The sequence below is a fragment of the Aotus nancymaae genome, unplaced genomic scaffold, assembly GCF_030222135.1.
Source record: "Aotus nancymaae isolate 86718 unplaced genomic scaffold, 86718_ANA_hifiasm-v0.15.2.pri h1tg000016l, whole genome shotgun sequence".
In the NCBI taxonomy this organism is placed as follows: Eukaryota; Metazoa; Chordata; class Mammalia; order Primates; family Aotidae; genus Aotus; species Aotus nancymaae.
The window spans coordinates 43,103,952-43,129,822 of NW_026988428.1; the positions used below are offsets into that span (position 1 = coordinate 43,103,952).

The following is a 25,871-nucleotide window of genomic DNA, read 5'->3' on the forward strand; positions in this document are numbered from 1 at the left end:
ACAAGAATAAATGGTAAAGCCACTTGGGAGATCAATGTGGAAATAGCTAGTAAATTTCCTATGACCCCAAATTTTACTCCTAATAATATGTTTCAGGGAGTGTCTTACAAATACAGAAAGGGAAAAATGTGTAAGAATAAATCTGAGCTACCTAAACACTCATAAAAGCTTTTATCTAAAAGTAATATTTTATACAATGAATTATTATACAGTAAAGTGAATAAACTGGAGCTACATCTGTCAATATGGATACATCTCTCATATATAACATTGAGTAGGAAAAAGCAAGGTGAAGAAGAATACAAACATGTAAGTTATACAAATACAAATATGTAAGTTATAAAAGCTTGCAAACTATCTGTTATATATGAATATATACATATATATTACATATATCTCATTGTATGAATATAATTATTTTATAGAAATATGTACTAAAGAAATTTAAGAAAAGCATCAATGTCAAAATTAATCTATTAGGGTATGGAGGAAGCTGAGGAGAGTGCGATGAAGGACAAGAAGAGAACACAAGAAATTTCAAAATATACTGGTGATGTTTTGTTTATTTTGTTGAGTATGAGGACATCATTGTTGATTTCATTTTCTTTTATATCTTTGCAATATATTAAATATATTAAAATATTTTTAATGATATAATTGCTATTATGAAAATCTAAGATTAATATACATCAACAATTTTATTAAACACATTAGTTAATGAGGCAACTACGAAGATGTTGTGACCAATTGAAAGGAAGTTTGAGAAGTATTTGAGAAGCTGGAGTATATAAAAGGAAGTAAGATTTTCGAATAAGTTACAAAAGAGGTCCAACTTCATACTTTTGAGATGTCTGTTTGTTGGAAATAAGAACTCAGAGTTGCCAAGAAAATGAGCACTCAAACAGAAGATTTCTCAGCAAGGCAAATTTACTTCCACAGAAGGATGCTGCCTGTGTCTGATGCAATTGCAGGAGCACACCCAGTGGGGTAGAGCAGGGGTTTTTATACCTAATGTAGTTCCTTTTCTGTGCCCTTTCCCCAATGGCTGGAGTTGGACTGCACAGTGTGAGCTGACCCAATTGGCTAGTGTTTGAAATTGAATATGGCTAATTAGGCAGGAAGGGAAAGGCTGTCAGCTGCTAAGGTGGGAATGACTGTTTACAGAACAAGTACAAGGCATGTCTGGACATGGCAAGGGCAGGACAGGCTGTTTATAGAACAAGAAAGAACAAGAAAGCACAGGAAAGTTTGAAGATTTCAAGAGGAACTTGTTCGCAACACGTTCAACTGGAGAAAAACTATCTGGCACCTGTCCCCTCAAATTCCTAACTGCTTTGCCAGCCCTGAACTCCACTGTTTGTTTTCCCCATAGCATGGCATTGTTGTAGGCTCTGTACACTTTCTACTTGACATTCTTTCCTTGTGCTAGGATTAGCAAATAGCCAAAAGGAAAATAGTGGTAGTGGAAGTCTGTCATTTCTCAATGCATTTCTCTTTTCTCCAGAATCTCATCTCCTTAATTCTTGGCTCTTTCCTCTCCAGATACCTACAAAGAGGTCTCTTCTGAGTATCTGCTCCTCTCTTCTCTTGTTCACTTTCATAGTTGCTCTTGGTGAGAGAGTTAGTCTAATAAAAGGTACTCTATCATCAGTGAAAGTAGAATTCCCTTCCTATTTTTTAATATTTTTTTAAATTTTAATATTTTGATAAAGGATAAATGTGGAATTTGTTTGAAGTAATAGGTACACTATAGTTAGGATTGGTGGAATAAATATGTTTCTTCTCTATTTTTTATTCCCAGTGATAATAATAACAATAAAAAGGAGGAAGAACAGTTATTAAAGCCAAAGTAGAGATGTCAAATACAGTATAGTTTGTACTAAGTACACATAGAATACCAAATGCAGGAATTGAGGGGAAAATAAAAGATTACTGAAAGGAAGGCAATAAAGTTAGGATAAACCCAGTAGGAAACTCTAAGAGTCAGGAAACACAGGCCTGATAAATCAAAATGAAATGACAATGACAAGCTAAAATGGTCACAGAGTTAAATAATTGATATGACTGAAAACAGACCTCTACAATGTGTGGCTAACATGTTTCTGTAAAAATAAAACAGACTGAAATAAAATCAAGCTTATGAGAAAAGTATTTTTCTGAAATAAAATATTATAAGCAAATTTAAAAGGCATATTGTGTCCTAAGAAGAGTTGATACAGAATTATCAGTATTGAGATGTGTCCTTGAAGGATCCAGTCTTTCAAATATTAGAATCCTTAGGACATTCTGACAAGATACTGAATTATATATGAAAGAGGCAAAAATCAAACTGATCTCAGACTTCTTTACTCCAAAATTCAGTGGTGGATGACAGTGATATAGAGCCCATAAAAATGTCAAGATATTGAACTCTAAACTAAGATTATCCTTCAAGTTAAAAAGCAAGAGTAAACATTCCCAAACATATAAAAATTAAAACACTATGGCACCTCCAAACTCCTTTTACATAACTGAGTGAAATAAAAATCTAACTGAGAAACACATCCAAAAAGAGTTCAGAAGTGAAGCAATTCTAAAATCATTTAAATACATAATGTTGTCCAAAAGATAGAAATAGTTCAGATGACAGAAAATAATATAATAGTTATAAACTGTAAGTGTAAGAAAATTACAAAATAAAAAAATCAGGAGGTGAAAGATTAAAAGAAAGACAAGTAGAAGAAAAGATATACACTGTTTACTATAAGTATTAAAAAGAGGAAGCATAGAAGTTTAAATATATTATTGCAATATGAAGTTTTTCATAAGAACATAAAAATACTGAAATAAGCCATCAAAAGATGAGAAGCAAAATATATATAAACTAAAACGAAACAAATGGTTGATATAGTAAATGATAGAAGCAGGAAATATTTAAAACACAAAATCTAACATAAATTAAAATAGTGAATTAAGAAAAAATGATTATATCACTAATTTTACCTTTTATAAATTTTTATCAAATAAAAAGTATTATCAGAAAATATATCTGATAGAATATATAAACTATATTTAAATAATTCTAAAACAAATTGGTATTTTAATCTCTGGATAAAAGTAAAACTATAGCTAAACAGTGATGAAGCAAATGCCAAAGATTAATAATAAAAAAGCAGTGATCTGGCTATAATAATGTATACAGGTTGAATTTACAGCAAAAACTTTAAATAAAAAGGAAAATTTTATAATGATTAAAAAATCCAATTCCAAATGAATCTCTTTAGCATGAATATTTCTGTACCAAATAACACAGAATAAAAATCTAGAAAGGAATCTTGCAGGAACCAAAAGTAAAAACAGAAAATCTAGGAGAAACACCTAACGTAGGTGACTGGGGGGAGGGACGTAGTAAACCACCATGGCATGCATATAACTATGTAACAATCCTGCAACATCTACACATGTACCCCAGAACTTAAAAAGTATAATTAAAAAAAAAGGAAAAAAAAGAAAAATCTGTCCTAAAATGTATTTGTATCCTTAAATGTTTTTTTCTCACTTCTCTCAATCCAAGACAAAGTAAACAAAAAATTAAGAATATAAATAATATTTTAAAATAAACTTAATAAACATATTAAGCTACATCTTAAAATAAAACATCAAGTTTCCATGAAACATTGATCAAATATTAGTCCCTAAGGGGCACTTTCTTAAATTCTGGGAAGGACGACTGTATTCTGTCACAAATGTGCAAGAAAACTAGGGATAATAACTCAGATGAAAAAACTCAAAATCCAACCAAATCAATTTAAAATAAGAAATTTGTTTTGTATTTCACAAATTATATCAAGGAGAAAATCAGAAATTAAAGGATTGCTGGGAATTAATGGTAATTTCTAGTATTAGCCATAAATTAAAATAGTATATTTTTATTTAGAGCTTTTAGTAGTAGAGTCTGTGCAAAAAGGAAAATGCAAACAGACAAGAAATGTAGGAATTCATAAATTAAATGTTGTGTCTTAAACTAGGAAAAGATTCATGAAAGGTAAGGAAATGAAATAAGAAATAAACAGGTACACCAAAACCGGTGATCAAGAATACCATCAAACTAAAACCAACAGTGATAAGTTTGCTTCCTTGAAAAGAAAAGTAGAGCAGTAACTAACATAATGTAGAATAAAGGGGGGAAGCCCAAATGCACACAATTTATACTAAAAAAATCAAACATTTACATGACATAAAAATAAGTAAAAAAGAGTACTTTGATTAAATTTATGCATTTCTTGATTTGTCTTTTTCTATACATTAGGCAAGTTTACTTTGGTTAAATAAACAGATCAACTTTTTGATTAAAAAAGGAGAAAAGTTGTCAAACAGCTGCCTTTTGCTCTCTGCAAATATGCTACATACAGAGCACTAGGGCATTTTTCTCAGGTGAATTCTACTAAGCCTCCAAAAACATGAAATTCTTATATTATTAACACCAGTGTTCTCAAACTTACAAATCATCTGGAGTTGTTATTAAAATACAGATTCTGATTCCATTGATTTGGGTGGTATGTACGATTCTAGCAAGCTCCCAAGTGATGCTGATGCTGTTAGTTAACAAACCAAGTTGAAATGAAGAGGTTTAAATTGTTTCATAACCTAGAGAAAGAAAGCTTCCAAACTTATTTTACAAAGTGTACTCTAAAATTGGTATTAAAAGCTTATAAATATATTCCTTCAAAAGACAACTACGAAACATTTTGTGTTATAAATATTGATGGTATTAATACTAAGGTAAAATAAAATATTTACAGATAGAATCAAGTTGCTTATTAAAAGAAACACACAACACGACCAAATAGTGTGGTTCTACTAATGCCCTCATTGTTTGGTGTTAGCAAAGACATCAGTAAAATCTACCATACTGGTAAGTGAAATGAGAAAAACTGGTCATCTTCATAGTTGCTGAAAAAAACATTTAATGAAATTCACCACATATTACTTATTTTTAAAAATCTAAGTAAAATTAAAATTGTAGATTAAAGCAATGATAAAATTAAAAAACAGTCTTATTAAAATTGGAAACCAAACAAGGATTTTCATTGTCATTGTACTTATTGTATTTTGGGTTTAGATGACAGTGAAATTAGGCAAGACAATGTCAGATACTTTCAAAAGAGAAGGAAAATGTACCATTATTTGTAATTGACATAAATGTAAATAGCTGGAAAACACAAGAAAATTCATTGGAAATTACTAGATCTTTAGTTTGTGGTAAAAGTTGTACTTCAAGTAAATGGAGGATATATTTTCAATACTTGTATTGGGATTATTTACAGAAGCATATCAAGGGGAAAACAGCCTAATCCTTACTTTATCTGAGCAAGAACAAATGCTAGATAGAGAAAAAGTGTAAATGCAAAGCAAACTCACAACAAAAAGCAAACAATAACTACCTGAACACCCCAAATGCAAGTAAATATTCATACACACACATAAATAAACAAGTAAATGAAGAAGTAAAAAAATAATAGGAGATTTTCAGTCTAAGTGACTGGGATATTTATTATTATTATTAAACCCTGAAAGAAAAGTTTATTGTTGTTAAAGATAATACAAAAACAGTACCAGGTGTTGGCAGAATCTGAGTGTTTGGGAGCCAGATTTAGATTCTTATGCTGCTATTTACTAGCTGTGCAACTTTGTGCAAGTTATTTTTCTTCCCCTGTACCTCTTTTTCTCATCTTTGAAAGAGGGTAAGTATTCACAGAATTGTTTGATTTACAGCTCTAAGGATTAAAATAGTTATATTATAAAAGTGCTAAGAAGAGTGCCTGGCTTAGAATACATGTTAAGTATCTGTTAGCTATTATTATTAAAACAAATTATGAATTTTTGAGTATGAAATACCACTTGAGCATTTAGGTCCTGAGGTATGGAAGACAGAAATGCTGGGCTAGGCTGGATGCAGTGGCACATGGTTGTCATTCCAACACTGTGGGAGGCCAAGGCAGGTGGATCACTTGAGCCCGGTAGTTTGAGAAGAGCTTGGGCAATATAGCAAAACCCTGTCTCTACAAAAAAGCCCACAAAAATTAGCCAGACATGGTAGCATGCACCAGTAGTCCCAGTTACCCAGGAGGCTGAGGTGGGAGGATTGCTTGAGCCTGTGAAGTCTAGGAGGCAGTGAGCAGAGGCTCCAAGATGGCGCCACTGCATTCTAGTCTAGGTGACTAAGAGTGAGATTCTTTTCTCAAAAGAAAAGAAAAGAAAAAAGAAATGCTGGGATCAATATTGGCATATAGACAAGAGTAATAGACAGATATGTTTGCCTAGACTGAGGAGTTTCTCAGGATGGCTAACTCCCAGGTAACAAACAAAGTTATCCTATAATTACTTGGAGTGAGGAGAGAGGCAGTGCTCAGCACCAAGGTAGATTTTCTAGGCTGAAGTGACTTATGGCATCTCATAAGTTGATGTTATTTCAACCTCCTTTCAGAAAACATTCTCAAATAACAGAAGACACTTGCCAAATCATCTTCTAAGGAGAATGAAGTTCAGGGGAAATGACAGTCTTGAAGTAATATTCCAAAACCTAGCTGTGCAATTTCTTCATGCTGGAATTATGTCCCCTTGTCTTTGTCAGGGTTGTCCAGAGAAACAGAACCAATAGGAATATCTAGATATATGAGGAGGGTTATGGTGGGAATTGGCCCATATGACGATGGAGGCTGAGGTGACTCATGATATGTTCTCTGCAAGCTGGAGATCCAGGAGAGCTACTGGTGTAATTCAGTTAATTCAGTTTAAGTCCAAAGGCTCAAGAACAAGAAGATTTTATACCCAAGGACTGGAGAAAACGTTAAGTCCCAGCTCAGTAAGAAAGAGCTTGCACTTCCTCTGCCTTTTATCTGATCAGGTTCCACTACAGATTGGATGGTACCCACCCACATCTGGTAAAGGTGGATCTTGTTTGCTCAGTCTACTGAATCAAATGCTAATTTGTCCAGGAAATACCTCTCACAGACATACACTGAAATTGTATTTTACCAGCTGTCTGGGCATCCTTTATCCCAGTCTGTTGATACAAAAAATTAACCATCATAGTCTTGATTGAATGATCAGGCCTTTAGTAACTAAGTAGATAATTGTTGATTTTATTTCTGTCAGTTGGTCTAGATGTGTCCTTGAGAATTATTAAACACATTAATTTTTTAAATACAGTATTCTTTAAGCTCTTAGAATATCTGAGAAAGAAACAACTTAATTAAAAATCAACATTTGTGATTAGAAATGTGTTGTTTTTCCTGTCCATGGAGTTTTAAAACATGTCCTCTTTCATCCAAGTTGCACAAGCCTCACTCAGTTCTTGAAATCTCTCATGAATTGCTATTTATTTCTTTGAGGTGTTCCTCCACCAGGATCTTACAAGGTGAATTTTGTGTCTGTTTGACTATCCCAAACAAACCATAATAATTTACTCTAGCCAATATTCCATTATGGGTCATCAGATAAATGAAAGTTATATATCTTTTCTTGACCTGGAGTATTTGAAATTTCCCATCTCATGGAAAGTTTTTTTTTTTTTTTTTTTTTTTTTCCATCAATCTAGTGAGTGTATGGTATGGTTTACCTTATATGCCCAAGTACACACGGAACTTACTTAGGTGAGGAAAACTAGATAAAATGTATAAAGTTTACCAAAACATTAGTGCCAGGAGGTAGAGGGTGAGGTAATCATTACAACTTAATCTCTATTTTATATCACCTCAGTTATCTGAGTAGAAATATCATAGAATTTTTTTCCATACAAAACTCAAGGTGACTTTGTGCTGCAGGTTCTTATATTTTAATCTCCAGATTAGATGTGTGAATCCAATACAATCTGAAAAAACTTATAAGTACAATGTTTAAAAGAATTGATAAGAAAGTTTATGTTTAGGTGAAGTTGAAAAAGGTCAACAGAATTGTGCTTCAGCATGCTAAACTTAATATATATGCACAAAAGAATGGCAACAGAAATGTACTTTTTCCTACAAAATGTTTATTTATTTACTATTTTACACTCATGGGGGAAAGTCCTAAATTTGAAATTGTCAGTAGTGTCATTTATTATTAATAGATTTACATCATACTCCTATATTAACTTTTAAACATATTTTCTGACAAATTGTAGGCTGATACTGATGACCTGGTTTCAGCAGTGAATAGCTGCCACTCAAATTTCTCAAGAGAGAACAAAAATTCATATTTAAAAGTACAAAATTTTTCAGTATAGTCTAACAAGATGTTTATGGGGAGAACTATGTAAATTATTATCATTTTTAAATATGTCTGAAAGATCTCTGTTAGAAAATAGAGAGACAGCAATCTCTTAATACAAATTGAATCACCAGTAGTGTAGTCATATTGTGACATTATCAAAGCTTGCAAGATAGAGTATTCTGTGTATTGAAGAAGATACCATATTTCAATTCATATAGCAAACATTAATGTATAATAGCTTAGTATAAACCAGACTGATATGGAGCAAACAGTTCTCTTTAAAAAAGCTGATGTGAAAGGAAGCAGTGAAGCAACAAAAGTTGATAATTCTTCATAAGGCAATTTCATTTTATTAAAACCTACCCTTTATTTACAATTAATTGCCTGAGAGTTGGCATTACTGTTACTGAGTTTATGTGTTGGAAGGGAGGACAGGTCCTAGGAACAGGGAAAGGTGTGCCCAAAGACAGCACTGAAAGCCCCACATCTACCTACATAAATCTTACCTCTGTCTCAGGAGTTGTTAGGAGAAAACTGGGGCAGGAAAAGGGGCAAGGCATGATCCCCATCGTATAGCTGAGAAAAATAAGGCTACACATAATAAAAGATGATAGGAGAACCAGAGGGCACCTCCCTATCCTTTGACAGATGAGGAAACTCATCCAGGAGCTGACAGGACTTGCCAAATTCTCAGAGTCAGAGCTGAACTGGAATCCAGAAGCCAGCACTACCCTGTTCTCATTCAACTGTGTCTCATTAAAAATACATGTGTGGTTCACCTATGTGACAAACCTACACATCCTGCACATATATCCCAGAACTTAAAATTAAATTTAATTTATTTAAAAATAAAATAAATGCATTTTTTTTGCACACATATGTTTATTGCAGCACTATTCACAGTAGTAAAGACTTGGAACCAACCCAAATGCCCATCAATGATAGACTGGATAAAGAAAATGTGGCACATATACACCATGGAATACTATGCATCCATAAAAAAGGATGAATTCATGTCCTTTGCAGGGACATGGATGAAGCTGGAAATCATCATTCTCAGCAAACTAACAAAGGGACAGAAAACCAAACACCCAAACACCGCATGTTCTCATCATAAGTGGGAGTTGAACAATGAGAACGCATGGACACAGGAAGGGGAATATCACACACTGGGTCCTGTTGGGGGGTTGAGGGCTAGGAGAGGAATAGCATTAGGAGAAATACCTAATGTAGATGATGGGTTGATGAGTGCAGCAAACCACCATGGCATGTGTGTATCTATGTAACGAACCTGCAGGTTCTACACATGTATCTCAGAACTGAAAGCATAATTTAAAATATGCATTTATTTTATTTTACTTTTAAATCATAAGACAATTTAATGTGATAAGAATTGATATTCTTTTTGTCACAAAAATCCTTATAAAAAGTAATAATTGTGGAAGCATAAGAATTTACTGCAATAAGCTGAACGAAATGCTTAAAATTCAAAAATGCAATTTACTCCAAAGAACTTGGAATTAAAAATGAAAAACTACTCAGAATATACATATTTACACTTATCTCTTGTAGAGCATATGTTTCCTTCCAAACTATGCAGGGATTTACCATTTGCCATGTTTTCACAGATTAAATATTGTTAAATGCTCCAAGGCACAGTTCATAGCTACTTTCAAGATTAAAACTAATAAAAAATCTGTTTTAAATACATTCTTCTTATTTGGCACTTTAGTGGCTCTAAATCATATAAAGAGAGTCAATTTTATTCCTCTTTACTTCAGTATTATAAATGTTAGTGTATTGAATATTAATATAATCAATTGCAAAACATCTTATTCAATTATATATCTTTTTAATTCTATAAAGTAATATACTAGATACTTGTACAAAGTTGGCAAAGATATTAAAGTCTTAAGTATTCTTTTTACCTCAATTTTCCTCTTCTATGTACAATTATGTGTTTATATTTTTATCGCTTTTTGCTTTTTTCCAACTATTCCTTTTAAAAGCAAACAAGAATTATAAAATATAAAGGATACTCTGTGTATAACTTTAATCTTTTCTTCTGTGTCTTAGTAGCAATAATATTTCATCTGGAATTCAGGGGTATAATATCTTAAGTGGCATGTCTATACAATTTCCTTATGGTAATTGCACTTTAAAATTATAATGCATTCATTGTTACTATGAACTACAAATAGGCCAAACTGTATTCTGATTTGTTTTTGCTTATTTTAATATTCTTGGAAAACATTATTTTTATGTACAAGTTATTTTTTCTTGGCCTGTCAGGGCTGATATTAACATGTATACTATATGTTTATACTAAAAATAAGCTCAATTCTTAAAAATACTTTATCCACTCCTCCAAAACTCAAAATCACTTCTGTAGAAACCTATCAATTAATGGGCTTATATCCAAATATTCAGTATAAGACCTCAAAATTTAATAAGTTAGGAGTACATAATTTGATTCAATAGAGAATCATGTTACATAGATATTGTATAGATACTTTACTGAGATTTTTTATTTTTCTTATAATGGATTCATCTGCTTAACAGTGTTCTGGGTTACACTTATTGTGTTCATGTCTTATATGGAAGAACAGACCCAGAATTACTTTATGAGAGATATCTTATTTCTAGAAAGCCCTCTATTCAGCTATGAAAAGAATTTTGAAGTCTAAGTAGGCCCTTAAATGAACTACAGAAGATAGCCACCTTCCTCCTGCTCCCCTTTTTTCAAGCTCAGCTTCTAGCTGGGTTTCAGTTTTTTATCTTAAAAAAAAAGTACAACTAGTGCCTACCTCATAGAAATATTGTGTTGATTAGATAAAATAATTGAAACACTGTTGCCAGCCAGTACATAGCATTCAGTAAATTCTCAATAATTATTAGCTGTTTTGGTAACTGCATATTAACATAGTTAAAGCTCTAAGAAGCCCTTAGACATTTACTTTGCTTAACTTTATCTCAACATTTCCTTATATTATTAGAGCCTATTTACAATCCATTATTGACTTAGGAAACAGACTATTTGAGTTGTGCTGCCAGCCTGGGCAGGTTGTTTTGCCCTTTTTAGGGGTGTGTGTGTTTGTGTGTGTGTGTGTGTGTGTGTGTGTGTGTGTGTGTGAGAGAGAGAGAGAGAGAGAGAGAATGAGAGAGAGAGAGCAATTGCCATTTGCCTTTATGCCACAGGCCAAGTTGAAACATATTTTATAAAAACATTCCAATGATATTTCCTGTTTTAGATATTGAAGAGCTCAATTTGGTGACATTGCCCCCAGCATTACACATTATGTCCTCTTTATAGGAATCCTTTACATTAATTTTTCCTCTATATTAGGTCAAGGAAAAGCAATAGTCTCTTTATGAGGTAAGTTTTTAAAATTAATTTTTAATAGACTACAAACTATAAGCAAATAATTTAGAGTCTGTGTAGTAAAGTTTTGTGTGTTTTTTTTTTCTTTTTCTTGTCATCCTTACGCAGGGGCCATGCTAATTGTCTCTGTATCGTTACAGTTTTAGTATACGTGCTGCTGAAGCGAGCATGCAAAGTCATTTTTTAATGATACCTTTAACATCTACACTACCCAGAATAAAAATAACATTTTATTTCTAGTTTCTAGCAGAGTCCCTGGCAACTAGTAGGAAACCATTAAATGCTTTTGTAATAAAATAATAAAAGCAGTTAACAATCATTACATTTATTTTATCTAGATAATTATCTTTGTAGTTATAATGAAAATATTCTAAGAAAATTACTTATATTGTTTAAAAACAGCAGGTTGTATCATATCATGCACTTGAGGTGGCCTATGAAAATCCACTCTCTACAGCACTGTGCTCCACCACCTGACCTCTTCCCAAAATTTCTCAACTTTGTTCAGGTTTCTGTTCTTCTTTGCACTCAAAGAATTCGAGCAATCCCTGGTAGCAGGAAGTGATTTCTGATTTGTCTAAGCTAGTCATGGAGGTTCCATTCTACCAACCAATAATCTTGAAGTATGAGAATTGTTGTAGTTCTGGCCAATTGTATGAGAAGAAAAATATGTTGGGGAAACACTTGGAAAATATTCTTCACTTTTTAAAATCAGTAGACAAAAAGCATTAATCTCTTTTGCTGGTGGTCATTGTTGCCATGTCTGGATATGATGTCTGGAACTGTGGGTAAGCCAAAGAGCAAAGTCAGTAAGTGTGGGGATTGAGGGGAGAGCAGAGATATGGGAAAAAACTAAGTTGTTCATTTTCTTTTCGTGTCACCGGAATAACCAATCATGAAGTTGTCCTTTCCTGTTATTTTCTGAGCTTCTGAATTAGTGAATTAGTAACTTTTCAAATAAAACCTAAATAAGGCCATTGAAATGGAGATTTTCTGTTACTTTCAGTCAGAGCATCCTAACTGCCATGCTCATCTGACTCCCAACACTTTTTCTTGGAATTTTAAATCACCAAATCTACTTTTTGTATTTTAAACTTGTTAGATGTGATACTTTTATTTTCCTCTTATTTCACTAAGATTACAGATGCTAGACAACCCTTCTTTCAGATTCATTGGCGTTTTGTTAAATTGAATTTCTTTTGCTTATCTTGAGAAATGTTAATCTGAATAGAAATACTCTATTTTTTAAAATAAACACTTATTAAAGTTACACTTTTAGAATACATAAATGAATGGAAACTTTAGAAATGATGAACACTTTGCCCTGATAAATGTCCCACTATTTTTGATTCATGGTGATTTTGTTTTCTTCAACATATGTTAAAAACACAGAACATTTTAGTCTCATACGTTGGCAAATCTCAAGTAAACACTCTAGATCTGGCAAACTGATTGCAAGTGAGATATTCTTTACGAATACCTTTAATTGCACATTTCAAAACTAAGTCCTCCTGGGCCTGAAATTTCTCTCGAGAGAATTTATCATGTAGAATTTAGTAGAATGGGCAGGCACTTGCATTTTTCCTTATTTCTCGTTGTCGTATTTGTATGTCTCAGTATTTTGGATTTGAACACCCTGCTGGAATTATGTCTTTACTTTTCTGTTTGTGAAACATACTAAATAAGATAGAGGCTATTTTTCTGGAGAAAAAAATAAGCCAAGGACAATAAATTCTGTTTTTATGTCCTTTCTATTAAGAGAAATCCAGTATATCAAATGTTAAGTAGAGCAACACCTGAAATAAAAATTTGTGTTGGTTTAGTTTAGGGATTTGAGAAAAGAAAAAAAAAACTCATTCACCAGAAAATTCTAAACTGGTAGCATTTTTATTCAATTGTGACATGATTAATTTTTTATCCTTGCTAAACTTCTTCTTCCAACAATTTCTATTTGCAAATTCAAATGACTGTCAATAGACTGAAGCGTATTTATGTGACCTCCTTTTAATTACCAATTTCACACATAGACCAGCAATTGATGAAAAGCAGAGACAATGACTTTAAATAAAGACAGATTAAAACTTGTTACTTAAGTAACTATGGGAATTACTAATTGAATCAGTAAATAAAAATTTCAATAGCCATTAGGATCTGATGCAATTATTTTCTGTGCAGTTACTGATATGTGTGTATTTACCTATTGCTAAACATAGTTTCTTTAGAAGTTGGTCAACTAATTTAGAGAGAAAACTTGCATATTCTCAGGGATCCTATGCTATAAAATCCATCAATTATAATTTTTCTTTCCATAAAATTTTAGAATTCCAAAAAATACATTCATAAAAAATTTTAACTATATTTGTTGAAGCCTAAACTTCTGGAGTATACAAATACATTTTTGTTTCACCAACTGTCTTCCAAAAGCAGTTATACTATACACAATGTAAATACATATTCATGGCAAACCGTCTGTGTTCAAAATAATTTGGTAATTAATAGCCTAAACAAAGTTATACTAAAGAACTTCTATTGTAGGACTTCTCTGAGCTTTTAAATTGATAATGCTTATTGTACATATCAAGAAGGGGATAACATAGATAGTATTTTTCATACTTGTTTCACCTTGGAATCCTACTAGCCACGTGCAGGCATGTGTGTGTGTGTGTGTAGAGGAGCTGTTTTGTTAGGCATCCATCACTGTGTTTCAAGACATCATGTAAGACGCAACTTAGGAATATTAGAAAAAGCATCAAGATGAGTGCCTTTAGTTTATTCTCACACCTTTGGGGAAACCTGAGTTGATTAAATAATGATGAAATATGTAAAGTTTACTTAATGCAATACATTTGTACGTGGCTGTTTTTATTGATTTAAATATTGCTATAAACTATCACTGTAAAATTTTTATCAATGTATAGTAATATTTTTCCTTATTGAACTTATGCAAGGTCTTAATCTCATAAATTTAGAAAGCATTTGAGCCATGTTTATATGTTAGCACATTTTTTTTAGTGTTTGAAGGAAATATCTTCTCTTTAGTATACTAAGATGTTTAGTAAGTGATGGCTTCATGTAATAAAAAGATTAATGTAATTTGTAAAATTAAATATCTTCCTCATTTACTCCTATATTTCTGGCACTTGTAATCAAATAAACTGTATAGCCCTTACTTACTTCCCCACAATACATCATTTGCTTGTCAAGAGGTATTTTTCACCATAAGCAAATATTATTATAAACAAAATACCTTTAATTTATATTTAACAAAATCACTTACTTTCTTTTAATCCTCTTATTTGTGAACTAGCCATCTATCTTCTATCTGTTTAGCCATCTATCATAATATCTCTGGTGGAGGAGCTCCTCTCAATTTTCCACAAAGGACTAAACCTACTGGAATCATGTTCCTACTCTCCAAAGAACTTTGGCTTTCTCACTGGGATTGCAGAATTCACTGGTCTGCCCTTTGGTCTCTTTGGTCTCCTTTCCTGCATGAACACATTTCATTCGTTTTTAGAAAATGCTTCAAAAAACTTAACTCTTTTTTTCCTTTCTAAGTTCAGTGATTTGCTTAATACATTATTGAGACATGATCAGCTATAGCAGCATTAGAAAAGAGTTAAAAATCATGCTATTTCTCACCAGGAGGCCTGGATTGAAAACTTCACTGTTGTAACCTTTGTGCCTTTTATTGTACACCAAACAATAACTCCTGGATTGTTTTTCTCTTCTATAAAATTGGAATCATATTCACATGGTGGGGCTATTTGGAGCTTGTCAATGTGTAGATGCCTTGATAAGAATGATGGGGTATTTTCAGAAAGTGACTGGCTCAGAGTGAACCAAGTTAAACCCTTCTCCATGGGGGTTTATGCAGAGGAAGCAGTGGTGAGAGCACTGCCTTCTGGAGCAGAGTCCTGAAATAGACCTCTGTCTAAAGGGAGAGCTTTTATTATGAAAAAAAAAAAAATAGGCTGTGTTATAGACAATTCCAGTCTACAAAATAATAGAATGAGATAGGCAACTGTTCTTTCTTATTCTTTCTTGGCCCCACTGCCTTCTCTCTTGTTTCTCCTTGTCAAGCCTCCCTATATCTGACTCCAACCTCTTTATCCCTCTGTTTTTACCATAGTACTTTCTCATTATGTTACTACTATTTTACCAGTGTATTAAGATATTATTTATTAAAATATTGTGTTTTACATGTTGCCCATACTAGGTGAGCTCATATGGCAGCCTCCAAAGGTAAATACTAGGAAGGCTGAACCATAGTGGTGAAGACAAGAAGGTAGTTACCAAAGAGTGACCAAAATTATGTTCTGTGGATATGCTTGTGACATCCATAGAGTCAAAATGGAACAGGCTTGTCCAAGGTATGGAGTAAAAGGGAACATGAAGAAAAAGCAGATTGTGCTATCCTAACATGTCAAAATAAAGTGTATAAGTCAGAGAGTCCAATACATGCACATTAGAATGCATTTAACAAATACTCGTTGTATCCTGCCCAATGCTCTTGGTGTTAATTTCATAGTGAGATACTGTCTCTTGTTTCTTGGAATGTGTTCTTTAATGAGGGATAAAGACAATAATCACAGAAATGAATGTAACAAATGTAAAAATGGAATTTATAACTGAGATGAGCAAAGAGATATAAGAGATATAATGAGATCCTATAACACAAAAACTGACCTAGTCAGAGAGGGAGAACAGTTTTGTTTAAACTGAAACCTGTAAGGCAAGCAAGAAAACTAGATAAAGAAAAGTGAACATTACAGGCAGATTAACAGCAGGTGCAAAGGCTCTCAGTTTCTCACATTTAAATTTGAAGAGTCATTAAAATGCCTGAGGCAAGATGTCAAGTAGAATTTATTATATAGAGAGAAATAAAATAAAAATATATAATATGTAAAATATATGTTAAAATATATGTTATACATGCTGCCCATCCTAGGTGAGCTCACATGGCAGACTCCAGAGGTAAATGCTAGTAAGACTGAACCACAGCAGTAAAGACGAGAAGGCAGTTGCTGAAGAGTAACCAAAATTATGTTTTGTCAGTGCTTGCAACATGCCCCTGCGTGTGTGTATACACACACATATACATTTAGATAGATAGATAGATAGATCAATTTTAAAGAAAAAATAAAAAGTATCACATTGAAACTTGCTCATTTTCTTTACTTAAAACATTCCAACCTACCCACATCTTCACATGTCCTTTTTAATTTTAGAGAACTAACTTCCTGTTTTCTCCCTAAGGTGGCTACTGCCACCTCTGCTGTGGGCTCTATTCCGTCTCACCTTTGGCGATCATAAGTAATAAATTTTTTCTATTATTTAATCTTTTTCTCACTGTACCATTCCTATTGTTTCTTAAATTGCTCTATCTTTACATAAAACAAATAACAACTTATAGAAAAGAACTTATGGGATTTGAAGAGCTTCCAGGTTGGTGAGCACATCAAGCTTCTAGGAGAGTTCTGCCCAAAGAGGGCAAGGAAGCTCCCAACACCCCATTCTGATACTTTTTATTTATTTATTTTTTTAATGTAGAAGTCAAGATCACTTGGTGAGAGTAAGCAAGATAAGGTTATTCTAATGTTTGAAAAAATAGTATAAAAGGTTGGAGATAATTGTAGAGAATGTAAGAGTGAGATAGAGAATCAGAGAAATGTGGCCACAGTGAGGGCGCATTTTAAGTTGTTGCTTCTCAATTTACGGTGGAATTAATACATTGTCTAATATGATATTTTTCAGTGTTCTTAGGATAATTAGTGCAAGCTTAGAGGAAACAGATGGTTAGGTTCATTCAGAGTAAGGGTTTGGGCAGATGTGTTCAATTAAAAATTAAGAAGAAAGGATTATGTTTTGCAAGAGGTTGCTGAAATGATGAACCTTAAAATCTAAGGAGGATAAGAAGTGAAGGGACCACTAAAACAGGTGGTCCCTATTTCGTGAAGAACAAAATGTGAATAAGCAAGTTGAAAAGAGAGCAGGCAGTATTTTAAATTTTATTTTCAGTTTGTTGCATATGTTGACAAGAGTCGAAGTATGATGGTGAGACTAGCTAAATCAGAGGAAAAGAAAATTATCCAAGGGGAATAATTTGAAGACCTGGGAGGCCACTGGAGCAGACATGTCATTCATGGGAACACTTAAGTCACCAGGGTAATAGCTAGATGTCAGATGCAGAGGATTTCAGAGGAATTCTGTAAGCCAGGCAATGAAATCCCTAACAAACAGAAGGGAACCACATAATTGGTAAGATAGTAACACTTACCAACGTAAATGTCGAAAGTGAAGAGAGTGCTATAGTTGGGTACCATAAATATCAAAAAAAACCTTAATTTTCTTAAAAAGATAGAGAAATTATAATTTAGCAGAAGCATTGGTAATGGGAGGAGGGACAAAGACTGCACAACTCATCCCCAAGATTAGTAAGGAATGAGAAGATTAGCAACTTAAGAAGATTCCAGAGAAAATGGGAAATGGTGCATAGAACCGGTTTTACTTAAGTCAAAAAAAAAAAAAAGCCTGAAAGAGCATCTTAAAGACATAGAAATCTTCTAGGAGTTACGGCGTTTCTATAGGTCACAGTTTGAGGAGTCTGATTTGGGGGGACCAGATTCAGGTCAATGAAGTATTAGATTTTAGGAATCATAGGGCAGAAAATGATCAATAGAAAAGGGAAAGGGCTTGTAGTCTAAATGTTGACTAATAAAAACTAGAAAGTGGGCATAATGGATTTGGATTGAACAGTTACTGTAAAGAAAGTATCCTGCACACAGCAGCTATGTGAACATTTATCAACTCAGCTGATAAAAACTCATGAACTAATAGAGAGGATTAAATATAAGTATGTATGCAAAATGCTTCATAAAATAGAGAATAATATGTAGTTATCTATTATTATTGAAATATCTGAATCAAATTTCAGAAAACAATTTAACCATCAAATATCCTATTCTTTCTCCTTCCAAAACTATAAGCATTATTCTCATGACTACTAGAATTAGTAATAAGAATACAGAAGAGCATATGATGGCATAGTTCATATAAGATTTAAATTTGATCAAATTCTGTTCTACCTTGATTCTAGATTCTTCATTATGTGATTTGAATTTTTAAGGTGTCTGATTGCCAAATTTCCTTCTTCCAGTTTTTTTAATCCTGATTTTTGCTAATTGTGTTTACAGCACCATTTGGCATTTTTACTTTGAATACGGAAACAGTAAACCATATGGTGAGTCTATTTTGTGTCAAATTAAGCATGTTCCTAGAGCCATGAATAATATGAAAACATGCATTCAAAGACTTACTTACAATAGTGACTTTTTAATTCATTATATGTAATATGTATTATGTGTTAATTTTATCTGTATGCTAGATATTTTACATATATTATTTATTTATTTATTGAGACAGGGCCTTGCTTTGTCACCCAGGCTGAAGTGCAATGTCACAATGATGGCTCACTGCAACCTTGAGCTCCTGGGCTTAAGGAATCCTTCCATTTCAGCCTCCTCAGTAGCTTGGACTACTACTATTATTGGAACTAATTTTTTTTTTAATTTTTGTAGAGATGGGGATCTTGCTGTGTTGCCCAGGTTGGTCTTAAACTTCTGGCCTCAAGCAGTCCTCCCACCTCAGCCTATAACAACTGCTGGGATTACAAGTGTGGCCCACAGTGACCTCAGCCACATATATTATTTGTAATCTTCATAAAAAGCTACAGAAGCAAGTTTTCTAAATTTCATTTCACCAATGAGACAACTGTGACTTGGAGAGATTATGAAACCTATTCAAGGTCCCCAGTTTATGTAGTGATTATTCTGAATTCAAACCTGAAACTATCTGATTCCAAAGTACATGTTTTTAAATAATATCACATTGCCTCTAACTCATTGTATTCATCTTTTCTGATGGAATATGATTTGAAGAAATCTAGGTAAAGAAACTAGCTCCCTAAACATTTCCAACAAGTTATTGCAGTTTTGAATTTTCACCAATATAGAGGGAATTATTTGGGTTACCATTGTTATTTTTCTATCAAATGACTTATTTTTTATTTTTGAGACGGAATCTCACTCTTTCACCAGGCTGGAGTGCAGTGGTTCAGTCTTGGCTCACTGCAACCTCTGCCTCCTGGGTTCCAACTATTCTCCTGCCTCAGCCTCCTGAGTAGCTGGGACTACAAGTGTGTGCCACCACACCCAACTAAGTTTTGTATTTTTATTAGAGATAGGGTTTCACCATGTTGTCCAGGATGTTCTTGATCTCTTGACCTCTTGATCCACCCTCCTCAGCCTCCCAATCAAGTAACTTCTATAAAATATAATATGTAGGCTGAAGTCATCACACTTTAACATAAATTTGTTCATCCAATGTCTTTCTTTTTGAAAATGGTATTTAGAAATCATGAATGTTTGGTGTAGAAAGATAATTGGGTCAAAAAAAAGTAATTTTGAGAGATAGCATTCTTCCTATGATGGCTGTTGTTAGGACAACACTGAGAATACTGGCTTGTACATAAGATCTGGATATTGTAGGGCATAGTAACTTAGAATGAAAATCAGAAATTATATGTAAAAATGGCTTATAGACAAAATGTTTCTTTATAATTTTGTGCACCATTAGGTTTACTTTACCGATAGTTTAAAAATAAAAACAGCATGCACAGACAGACATAAATTTTTCTACTCTGCATACAAAAGGTAACCAAATATTTCAAATAATATTTGATTTTTGATATGTTAAAGATAAATGGATTTTCCATTTCTCCTACATTTCAACTAACATATATCTTGCTGAATAATTTTTTGTAATGTGCACATTTTAAATAATTACTTTTTAAATAGGAAATAATTGTTAGTCTTCAACAAGTATTAACATCATGAGGTGGCTTTTACTCCCTTTTTTCATTAACTATCATTCCACATTTATGTATTCCATTTGGGTATAAACCAATGCTCTCAGGGCCAAATGGGTTATATTAATTTATGAAAAAAAGTAAGATAAATAATTTTAGACATTGTTTTTACTAAATTATACAGAATTGTCATTTATTGGTTTACTACACAGTTATAAAATAGTTAATTTGTAGAAATTAAGTATCTTAGTTAAACACAATATCTATACTACAATGTTACAAATTATGTATGTATTTTTGTGTATATACATATCCACATAAATCAAATTACAAAGAATATGATTACAAAGATATTACAAAGATAAAGGCAAAGAACATATTGCCTTTATCTGTGTTATTGTAATTTGAATATCAGTAAAAAAATCTTACTTCTGCTATAATCACAGAATTTTGTCATGAAATCTGATAAATTTGTGTTATACATATTAATATATGTATTAGTTCTCATGCTGCTAATAAAGACATACCTGAGACTGAGTAAAGAAAAGAGGTTTAATTGACTCACAGTTTCTTATGGCTTGGGAGGCCTCAGGAAACTTATAATCGTGGCAGAAGGGGAAGCAAACATGTCCTTCTTCACATGGCAGTAGGAGAGAGAAATGAGTGCCAAGAGAAGGGGGAGACCTTTTAAAAAACCATTAGATCTCATGAGAACTCATTCACTATCACAAGAACAGCATTAGGATAACTTCCCCATGATTCCATTACCTTCCACCAGGTCCCTTCCATGACACGTGGGGATTATGGGAACTACAATTCAGAATGAGACTTGGGTTGGGACATAGCCAAAGCATATTAATATATAAACTTTTAAGTAAATAAACCTCGATTTTTCCTGGTGATTATAAGTCTGGCAAATTCAAGATATTGTAAGGTCTGCCTTCTTTCATAGTGAGATCATTTTGGTTTAATATAGAATTAAGAAATTCAGAAACACAGATTAGTTTAGAAAACATAAAAACTACACTCGGGTCTTTCTTTTTCCCCTTTTTCCTCCCTAAGTAACACTTAATGTGAAAATGAACTTTTGAGTCCAGATTTTTAAAAAAAGATAATTACGTGTATATTAGAACAGAATATAAATAATTAGCATTTCATAATATTATGAAAATGTGCTTTGTACCTCCAAATTATCCAATTTAGATACTCATTTATTTATTGTAATTTGTAGTGCTATCTGTAGACTCATAAATATAAGCTGAATTCATTTCTTGTAAACAACATCGTAGAATGTTATTTACAATATTTTGTTTTAAAAAGAAGCAAGGACTTTTAGAGCATAAAACATGTGCTTTGCTTTATTCAGCCAATTGGCAAACTCGTATCTCAGATGCTTTAGGTTCAAAGTTTAATTTTCAAGTGACTTGCTTTGATTGTGACACTTGAACATGTTTCTTTCTGCCAATCTCCTCACTTGAAAAATAGGAAACAATGTTGATCTCAAGGAGTTCTCAGATTAAAAAGTCAATGAAAGCGGTAGCTATTCTCAACTGTGGTGGCAGGAAAAACTGTTGATCTAAAGTGTTTAAGATAAGAACATTTGGGTCATCGGATAGTGTGTTAATGCCAAACAACCATGAGATGTGACGAAAGATTCTTTTCTAACCTAACGGAAAACAGAATTCTCCCATGAGCTATGGAGGAGAACACATGAACAGTTTAAACAGCTTGTATAAATTCAAGAAATGAAGATGACTATTTGTATTATAGGAAATTTTACTATGCCTTGACCACAGCTTTCATTTAGAGTAATTATTAATTCATGCCCCTCATATAATATATATGACACCATTTCACTCTAACATGAAAAAACTGAAGTATTATTTGAAATAATATGTTAGTTAATTGTCCAATATTTTTCTTTTCAATCCAATAACACAATTAATTTGCCTAATATTGTTGACAATCAGTTAATCTTATGAGGTTTGGAGACAACAAATAAACGAAAGTTATTAAGATAGTACAGAAATTATTTTTTGGCTAATAGCAGAACAAAATATTTCATAAACATTTTTCTCTGTCACTATTATAAGTTGTCATTACTTCTTAAGAAAGTCAGAGACAATGATATAATTTTAAGAGAGAACCCATTTAAAAGTCATAAGTAACACAAAAATAAAACCTAAAAGTAAAGTTAATAACTAAATAAAATGAGCATAAATAAATGACCAAAAATAAATAACCTTAAGGCTCTTCCACTTTCCTACCTTAGAAAAACTTGTCATTGGACGTTTTTTCTTTCTGGTGCTTTGCTTTCACTTTGTAAGGTTGTTATGGCAATTGCATTAGATAATATATCATCTAATAAAATATCTAACATATTGTGCTGTAAGAATTTGTAAGGATTATTTTAGACAAGTTTTCTAAGATAATATAGAAAAGTGGCATCAATTTAGAGTATAATAAGCACTCAATAAATGAAAGTCTATGATTTTTAGAGTCTATATGAATACTGTCTGACATACAAAATTCTGTCATGTTTATCCTATGACATTAATTGATTCAGGCCACACACACTTTGCAACCTTTGTTTCTGTACCTGGGATTCACTTCCTCTCTATACATTAGCATTTTGCCCCAACTTGTCTACAAGCTCTTTCTGTTAGTGACTTTTTCCTTTACTATTCAGCCCTACTTAGGCAGCTCTTCCTAGGAAGCTTAAACATCTTGGTCATTAACTTTTGTTTCTCAGACAGGCTATTGCCAGGTACTGATTTTTACACAATTATATCCTAGTCTCCTTAACATTGTCACATCTAGTACTATGATTTAGAAACCTTACTTGAAGTTCTTCTCAGTCATTCTTTGGTCTAGTTGAACTTGACAACATATTGAGTTCAGCTCCTGCTGTAAAATAGCAACAATGTCTGGGCATGCACTGTTGAACAGTCTCTCATTCACTATTGCTATACATTTGTACAAATATACACTGGTTTAAGTCCATAAACTATCATTATCCATAGTGCATTCTACTGAGCATTAGCTTTGAAAGAATATTAATGGGCACTCCTCCTCCTAAAAGGAATAATGTGATCAAGTTGTTTCAGAAATGCTAGACTATAATCATTGCTTTTTGAGGTTCATAGGATTCCTTGGCATGACAACAAAAGATCTACAGCAGTCTTTCAACAAAGACACCTGTTTAACAGAGATTAACAGAAGACTATGGCTGAAAATTACAATAAAATTAACAGTAACCTGGTATAGTTTTATATTAAAATATATTCCTATTTTCCTGTATTTTCATACCTCATAAAGATAGCAAACAAATTAGCCAGAACTCCTTGCTTCTTCTGGCATAATGTGCATGGAAGTAGCTTTTATGGGTAATTAACCCAGGTCAAAGTTGCAAATGGCAGAACTCAGGGCTTCCCAGACCACACACAGCAGGAAGCAGACGGGAAAAGTTATCAGTATGGAGCTATTTGTAGAGCTCATTAAAATGTAGATCTTAGCCTAACCCCATATCTATTGAATCTGTTTCTGTGAGGGTGAGGCCCAATAATCTACATTTTAAATCAACAATCTAATTGTAAAAGCATGCCAGAGTTAATACTGAAGAAGTATCATGCTCTACCACAACAGAATAAAATAAATTCTAACTAAAAGTATAATTTTGTTCCATAGAATTATAAAACTCTAAGAGGGCAGGCTCTCCTAAAAACCGACCATTGACAGAGTAGTGGGTAAGACCCGATTAAAACACATATTTTTCTGTAAATCTCCAAGAGCTTGGTTTACTTCCTTTGGAAATTATCTGTTTCCTCTGATGCTGACCTAATTCTTTTTTCACTTACTCTGTTGCTGCCTGCCTAGTCTTGGGTTGATTAGCATATGCTTTCCTTTTATGTCCTACCTCAAACCGCTCATTTTGACACTACTTACACGAAGCAAACCCTGGTTGCAATTTGCTAGAAAGTTTCAATCTCTTTCTACCTTTCTAGTATATACATCATTGGGTCAAACACTGACATTCCTGCATCTATTCAAAACGTGGCGACTCTTTCATACCATTAGTTTTGAGTCATTTCCACTACGTTTTAAAAATCTCATAAATGTTTAGAGGGACATCTCAGAAATAAAAATGTTTCATGATCCCACCTTCCCTTTTGCCTTCTCTTTGGTTACAAAATCTGAACACTGCCTTTGACTTTTCATTTGTATGCTCATCAGCTTCCTGTTTAGCCAAGAAAATAGTGGGCTTGAGAAATATGCAGAAATTTTGAAAGTTGTTTGCATTTCACTGGAATATTTCTTTAGCTCAAGGGGATCAAATCAATAAAATATGATGAAACCATATGCTCATTATTTCAGAAAAGAGCAGCTGCTTCAGGGAAAATTGGGAGATTTATTAATTCTACCACTACCTCTCATTAAGGCTAGATATCTCTAGACCTGATTTCCTAAATAAAATGCACCTCAGCAGGAAAAGCACTCTTGTAGAAACTGTACTGATATTCTGTTTAGTTCATTTCTATGATAACATTTATGGTAGACAAAGTATTGTGCAATTTGAAATTATTAAGCAATCAGATACAATTCATTGCATGGAAAAGGTTTAAGCATAGCCATGGTTTGAAAATGCCATAGAGAAATGAGTCTTGGTAAAGATGGATGCTTACTTCTCTGGGCCATATGTGCGTTTAATTGAGTTTGCAACTTTCCAGGCAAGATGCCAAATGGATAGTCTACTGTCTGGTAAGAGAGGTGATATGATCTGTCTTTGTATTCTCACCCATTTTAGAGACACAAGAAGACTCAGATTTGTTCTTTAAAAGACTTCTAAGTACAAAATCAAGCAAGCAAGCAGACTTAGTCAAATAACCTATGCATTTAAGTTTTTAATTAATTGGGTTTAAACTCATATGCATATACTCAAGGGAGTTCAAAGTAGTGAAAAATTCTTGCCCAAATAGTTAACCCCAATTATAAAATTTAAGATAAATACCAGAAAGGAGACATTTAATCTAAGAACCTGTGTCCCAATTTTAAAACAAAAGAAAGCAGAAACAGCAAAGCAAATAAACAGCACCACCACCACCACCAAGAAACCTCCAAAATTCCTATGAGAAATATCAGAATCTCTATTGAATTTAATAGATTTTAACGTACATATTATTGTCATATTCATATAACTAGATGCTAAATAAAATTGTTTAAAAATACTAAGTAAAGTTTTGAAACATTTTAAAGTATAATTGACATACAATAAAATGCATATATTTAAGGATAATAATTGATAAATTTAGACATCAACACAATCAAGACAATAAACATATTTATTAATCCCCCAAAGTTTCCTCATGGCCACTGGAAATTACTTCTTTT

The 25,871-nt window shown here is 32.8% G+C and overlaps 1 non-coding gene across 1 annotated transcript; it reads right to left on the bottom strand.

Annotated features, from left to right (window-relative positions):
• Window positions 1-11,676: 11,676 nt before the first annotated feature.
• On the bottom strand, window positions 11,677-11,784 carry LOC135275483 (U6 spliceosomal RNA). The gene has a single exon (XR_010343116.1). It is a non-coding gene; the product is annotated as a U6 spliceosomal RNA (small nuclear RNA).
• Window positions 11,785-25,871: the final 14,087 nt, after the last annotated feature.